Source organism: Vidua chalybeata, chromosome 1 (assembly GCF_026979565.1).
Source record: "Vidua chalybeata isolate OUT-0048 chromosome 1, bVidCha1 merged haplotype, whole genome shotgun sequence".
Classification (NCBI taxonomy): Eukaryota; Metazoa; Chordata; class Aves; order Passeriformes; family Viduidae; genus Vidua; species Vidua chalybeata.
Window position 1 is genome coordinate 24,392,175 of NC_071530.1, and position 7,034 is coordinate 24,399,208.

A 7,034-nucleotide genomic window follows, 5' to 3' on the forward strand; every position below is an offset into this window, starting at 1 on the left:
CTCCAAAAAGTATGTTCTATCTAGACAGAAGCAATTTGATTTAGATGTTTAAAGGTGGAAATTAATGTATTCAAGTACCATTTTTCAAATATTTTTGAAAATTTTAAAGGAAACCATAAATACAACTACACAGATGAGTGTTGGATCATCTAGAAAATAAATAGAATTATGGACTTTTCTTAGTTGGTGATTGATGTTCTGTTATCTCTTTTGCCTATTCCAAGTGCACTTCTGAATCAGGTAAACATAATCTCGTCACATGGGGAACAGAGGCAATTTCCCATTTTCCAGAATAGATATGACTGAATAATTTACACACTATTTACCATAAAAATACTGTGATTGTTTGATCTGTGGAATGAAATGTGTGCACAAATCCCACTGATGTCTAACTGCTCTGTATTATATACTTACAATTGACACATCCATGTTTATGTGCTGAATGCTGATATGAACTTAGTGCACTGATATCTCTTTTACGGCAAAAATCAAAGTGGCATTAGGTGGCTGCAGTGTCATGGCAGGACAGCAGCCATCCAACTCCGCTACATCAATACCCTACCTCTGAGAGAGACTTGCAGGACTTAGATGCCAGGGTAGAGGAAGTATTTATATTTCTGGAACAACATCTGGCTCATTAATGACCTCCACAGGTGGCTATGCTGCTGGTTTCTAGTCCCTTATGTGGTCAGGCTCTGTGTGGACAGCTTAAAAAGCCCATCATGTCAATGACTAGTTCATTCAGTCTGAACTATTTTTGTTGGCCTTAGTGATACTGTGGGATCTGTGCAACCTCAGCAAAGCCTCTCCTGAAGTAGGTGCTTAAAAACACCTACAGTTCAGACCGGAAAAAGGGATGGTATGTTTGTTTACTTAGTGTTTAGCACAGGCAAGCTACCATCTGTACAGTCCTTCTGAAACCATTTATCCAACTTATACAACTTTTGTTCTTAATAAAGAAATAAAACATGTTATACGCATAAATTAAAAGAGTGTTTTAAGTCAAGCACCCAAATTCAAAAGATTGGAAGAATTAAAAATGTGTGGGAAATATTCAGTGTCAAACAAACTTTTCTCTTCAGAAATGTTTTTGGATTCTTAACACAGCTCTGGACAGATTGTTTTAGACTAGCCACAATTTTCTGTAGGAAACTGAAATCTTGATTCACTAATGCAATATTGCCTCACACCACATTTAGTGCTTCACTCATAATAGCACATTGTTAGCAATGTATTTCTTCACACTTCCTGATCTTCCCCACTGGAGAGTTAAAAAACACTTGGACAATAGAAAAAAAATTTGAAAAAAAAAAATTAAATCCCAGCTTCTTACTTCTTTCCACCTTTTTACACGGTAAAGAAGATAAAATTCATTAATAACCCAAATTAGGTAGCAGAGATCAAAGAAGCAGGGGTTTACTCCATTTCTGGTTCAATTTAGGTCAGTCAAAGACGTCCAAAAGTTCAGCAAAAAAGCCTTTTGGTCTCCTTTCTGCTGATGCTAAGGAAGTTACTGTGCAGTCCCTGGTAACAGAGCAGGGTCAAACTGGAATAGCCTATATTCACCTGTTTGCAGGGTAAACAACTGGCTTCAGTAGGACCCAGGATTTCAACCCAGAAGCTTTACCACAGGCATGTAATGAAGTCCACAAAGTCCTCTGACTCCGCAACTGAATAGAGATCAAAATGCCACATTATCTCTGAAGTGATCTTTCAAAGACAAGGTTAGAGTGTATCATGAGTTCCACGGAAACTGTTTATATTCAGTTGTTTCTTTCTGCTTCCGTACAAAATCATTGTGAATTTCTAAATTCAGCAGAACTTCTACTCAACCAATGCACTAATTCATCTGCATACTTTGAAATTATTGCACAGTTTATATGTAAATTCACTGCCTGAAATTAAATCAACTAGATTTAAAGCTATATGTTCCATTAAGCATAACAATTATGAATGCTTCTGATGGTCTGAAGAACGTCTTGCAGCATGACAGAAAGAGAAATGCAATGATTACCTGTGCCTGCAATGAATGCAATGGAAATCAGTATAATACATATTTAATCTGTGGTAAGGGGAGCATTAATGTACTCTTCTGATCTGTTATAAGAAATCTGGGAAGTTCCTTGGGTGCAGGGATGATCTTTTGGAATGTTCCTTTCTTTTTCTGACCAAATTACGTTCCTTCTTCACTGGGACAGTGGTGTACCCAGAAATTTGAATGCACAGTGCTGAATCAGAAAAACTAGACTCAAGCCATGTCCCAGTACCAGCCGAAGGCAAGCCCCATCCCTTCAGTCCTCTGGGGCTGGGGTTCCTTCTGCTGGGCAGTGATACATGGAAGAAATATGTGCAGTCTTTGAGTCCAGAGATGATGGAGAAAACCCCAGACTTGGAATTGGTTGGGCTGGTGGAAGTGAGGAGGATTGATAGCCTCTGGATGCAGAGTGTGAGCTGTTGTATCACAGGATGCTTCTGCCCATCTGGGAGTCCTTTCTGTCCTTTTATTTCCCTGTCCAACAGGACTGCAAGCCCCTCCACACTTGCATATGTAAAGGCTTTGTGTTGTTGCTGTAAGGAAAGAAAATGAAGGGTGTATATCTACATTCTGAATTATGGCTCTGATTAGTAACTCCCGGACCAAACAGCCTTCAAAGAATAAACCATAAGCAGAGAAATCCTCTCTTCTGAAAGGTGAGTTTCCTTCTGAGAAATAAAAGAATAGGAAGGGTTTAAGTCTCCCATCTTGCAAGTACTTGCTTTAAACACCAACCTATTGGATGAAGAATATCAGTTCCTTGCGTGCACCACAGTCTGGCAGTACCTTAGGCGTTCACAACATTTCTTTCTTAGTTTACTTGACAAAAGTATGATGCAATTGTTTAGACTTCCATTCACTCTAATTAATATGAACAATATTCTGTATGGGCTTCTCAAGTAGCCTTTTTTACTTGGATTTTCCTTACACCTTAATTCATGGTATGTGACTTTAATACAATTCATTAACCTATTTTTTTCAGTATGTTACATATATTATTAAATTTTATAATTAAATCTTCTACACCATATACACAGAATTTTCATGCCTTTGTTCCTGTTGTAAACCAGACATTATCCAAACAAAACTATTTTACTGTCCTTCTGGCAAAATAAAACCAGTTTTCTTTGAAAGAAAAAAAAATATTTTCAGTTCAACAGTAATTATGAATTCAAGCATTAAAATTTCTCTGTCTTTTCATCCATTTTTTTCCACCTGCTCCTGCTAATGGCCCTGCTGGTGCCAAAGTCATTAGTGTAGATGGAGCTGCAGAAATGGGAATTGACCTGGTTTGCCAAAGAAACAAGCCCAAGACTGGAGACCAGAGGACTCAAGTCACTGGACAGTGTCAGAGTGGTGGCACTTGCTCTGCTTTCCTGCAGACACAGTTTGTCCAAGGAGCCCAGAACCTGGATAGCACTGATACCACAGTTCACCCCTAAACTGCCAGGCTAAAATTTTTTTCCTATAGCTTCCAGCTTGGTCTTTCTCTCTCTAGATCAAACTAGTAATAACAACAATAAATGCAGCTTAAATGTTTTCTTTCTCTCTATCTAAGGCAGAGAAGATAACAGCATCATGAAAACATGCAAGAACAATAAGGAAATATTTTTCTTTAAAAAAACCACTTTGAGAAAGCAAGCAAAATTAAGCAGGCTGAAACATGGTCATTATTTCCATAGGGTTCTGTTTATACATTGAAGCATATCTCTCAGGCTATGGCACCCAGTTGGCTACAGTTTATAGGTTAATGAGAAAGGCCCTGCATGAATTTCAGCTCCAATATGTGACTGCTGCTTTTATGGCTATGAAATGGAGGAGGGGGTCCCACATTTATATTTACTTTTCTCAGTTGGAGGCTCTACAGTGCCATTAATTCATAGAGTGAAGCCACCTATGACTGGGTTGCCAAGTGTACTGCTAAGCATCATGAACTTTTATTTCTGTATGGATAGCGATTTGCCTGGAGTGAACCCTCACCACTGCAGAGAATTCCCCATTTCAGAATCTTTAGCTTTGCTCTGAAAGTGGCACTCCTGGAAGCTGTGAAGGGTTCAGTTGATATAGCTGTACGTTTCTACCCTCTCTGAATTTCACACCTGAGAGCTCATAACTTCAATTCTAGTAGCACACAAACACTTTGCAAACACACTTCCTCTTGTCATCCAGACACACTGATGTCTTCACTGGTCAGTTGCAGGTTGGTATGGAAAATGAATTCGCTCAAACAGCACTCTCCTTAACTTATTTTTTCATATCAGTTTTAGAACAACTGATGACCAGACAGAATTCCTGCTGAGAAAAAAAATCAGTTTCACAGTCAAAAAGGAAAAAAAAAATTCTTGCCTTTCTGATTTTATCCAATTATTTCATAACAGTCTAGTAATTAGCAGGATGATAAATAGGTGTCATGACATTCTTCTAAAGGACTTGGCTTCTTTAGGACTTTCTGTACTTCTCACTGCAGAAGGAAACTGAAGTTAACAGCAAAAAAAGAGATGTACGTGTAATGTGAAGACACAGGTTCCATAAGAAGACAAGATACAGTGCACTTAACTAATGAGTATATAGTTGCACAACACTGAATTTCGGCAGAACTCAAAGGATGGTTTCTTTACAATGCAGGGTATCATGGGAGTCTTTAGTTTGTGTGTGTTCATTTCTAGACATCATCTGAGATGTGGTATCTTAATAAAGGAATTCCTTTTTTCCCTAAATAGCTTATGACCATTTTTTTTCTACTACAGATACATCCTTGCTTGCTTAGCTAACTAAAGTAAAATATTCTGAGTCATCACAATATGATAATTGTCCTGAAACTACTCTCAAACCTGCCACTCAAGCTTGTTTTGCTTTTTTTATTCCACAATCAAATATAAATTAGAAATGTTTTAAAGCTTGTCCAATAACAGTTTCCAGAACGGGAAGGAGTGGATGACTGCAACAGCTCAGAGTCAGGTGCTGACAAGGGGGTCCATCAAGAGCTGAAAATTCAGCATACATGGAATCAGGTCCAAGGTCCTTCTAGGAAGTCCTGTCGCAAGCAATAAGAGACAGGTCAGAGACAAGGTTGCATTGTGGGTCAAAAGTTCTTGCAGACACAAGTTACCTACTGCTCAGGGCCCAAGTACATCCAGGAGGCAGGGCCAGAAGCAGAGCTGAAGAAAGAACACCTACAGCATAATTCAGGTAAGGACTCATGGCCCAAGGCTGTGCTGAAAGGGGGCTGTGAGGGTGGAGGCCCCAGGGTGAGATTGGTCATCATTCAGGCTTATTAATGGCCTCAGAGTCCTGAAAAATGCCTTCTTCAACCTTCTCCTCACTTCACCTGCAATGGCCTGATATTATTTTCACCCTTTTGAAGAATTAGGCTCTTCTACTATGGAAGAACATTAGGACATTTTTGTTGGGACCATACCCAGTCTGTCTCATTAGCCATTGCTTTGAACAGTCCAATAAGAAACAGAATACAGAACTGTCTCAGCCTTCCCACAACATACACTGTATATGTCACCTCTGCAGAATAGTACACTCTTCAGGAAATTTTTCAGAAATTTGGAGGCATTTCCTTTTTTTGTGCTATAAACATAGAGAGATGAATGCTCTTTTCTGATGCAAAACTGGTCTGCAAACCACCAGTGGCACCACTACACTTCCACAAGCACAGGGAGCCAAAATAAATTATTCACATTCCTATGATCCACACAGAGATGGGACATACGTGGCAAGTTGGGCACAGTGCTGGTGCCATGCCCAGGAAGCAAATTTCAACATAAAAGATGGGTCAGTAAGTGAATGTCTCAATTGCAAGCTCAGTCCATTTGACAGCCCCTGCAGAACTGCTCTGTAATGGTGAAGAGAAATGGAATAATGAACAAGTGGGCAGCTATGCTGCTTTAGATTTTAGCATTAAAGCTGCAGAAGCCACTGTGCACTGTGAGGACTCAGCAGGAAATGCAGCCATGGAAATTCTTGCAGTGGGGAAACTGGACTCTCTCTTCACCTTCATTTCAGACTGAACAAATATCACAGGAAAAAAAAATAGTGAGGACTTCTGAATCTTCCTAAACATTCTACATACTCCTGAAGTTCAATAAGTAAATGCCACTACACCCATTCTTATTAAAGAAAGGTTATTTCTTTGGAAAAAAATCACAGGAAATCTGATAGAATGATCACAGTTATGTACAGTGATCTATTCTTAATTCATAAGTGAACAACAGGAGCAACCTTTCCATTAAAAATGGACTCTGAAAAAAGTAATTATTTTAGCTTTGGAATTAGCCTGGTTTTGCAAAGCAGTGCATCACCAGAAATCTTTTTATTCCTATTGTGTTTTTTATTTGATGTTAAGACAAAGTTCCTGGGGTAGGAGGCTGGTAAAGAAAATACACTCCCTTGCTACAAACTGTTAGCAGACAGTGCTCTGCTTTGCTCACTTAAAGTATTTTGCTTAGTTTGGCCCATAACTCTGTTTTTTCTGGAGACCTCTCATTTTTCTTTTGGTCTGCCTTCCAAAACCACAGTGAGCTGAAAAAGAATTCTTACTCTGGTGCTTCTCTGCTTCAAGGAATGCTCACTTTATACATTCCTATATACCTGTACCCTGCATTTTCAGGACCGTATTTATATAAATTAAAATATTTATCCCAGCACATTTTTATTTTTTCGGAAAGGACAGAAGTTTCAGCCAGTATACGGGGGATGATCCAGCTGGCTTCTGCAGTGGAAATTATTACCGCAGAAACATTTGCAATCACTTAGCTTTGCTCTCCCATGATCCTTAGCAGAAAAGGCTGAAAACAATTCAAAATAAATGTGGTGCAATCTGAACAGGGAAGGCAGAAATGAAAGATGATTTGCAGCAAATGAAGGAGAAGACTTTCTCACCATTCAAGGTCCATTAGCTACAAGATTTTACAGTTATTTCAGCAATCCTGTTACAAATGCCTGGAAAATTAGCACGTATGGAGCCTTTATATATTCTGCAGCCCAGCTA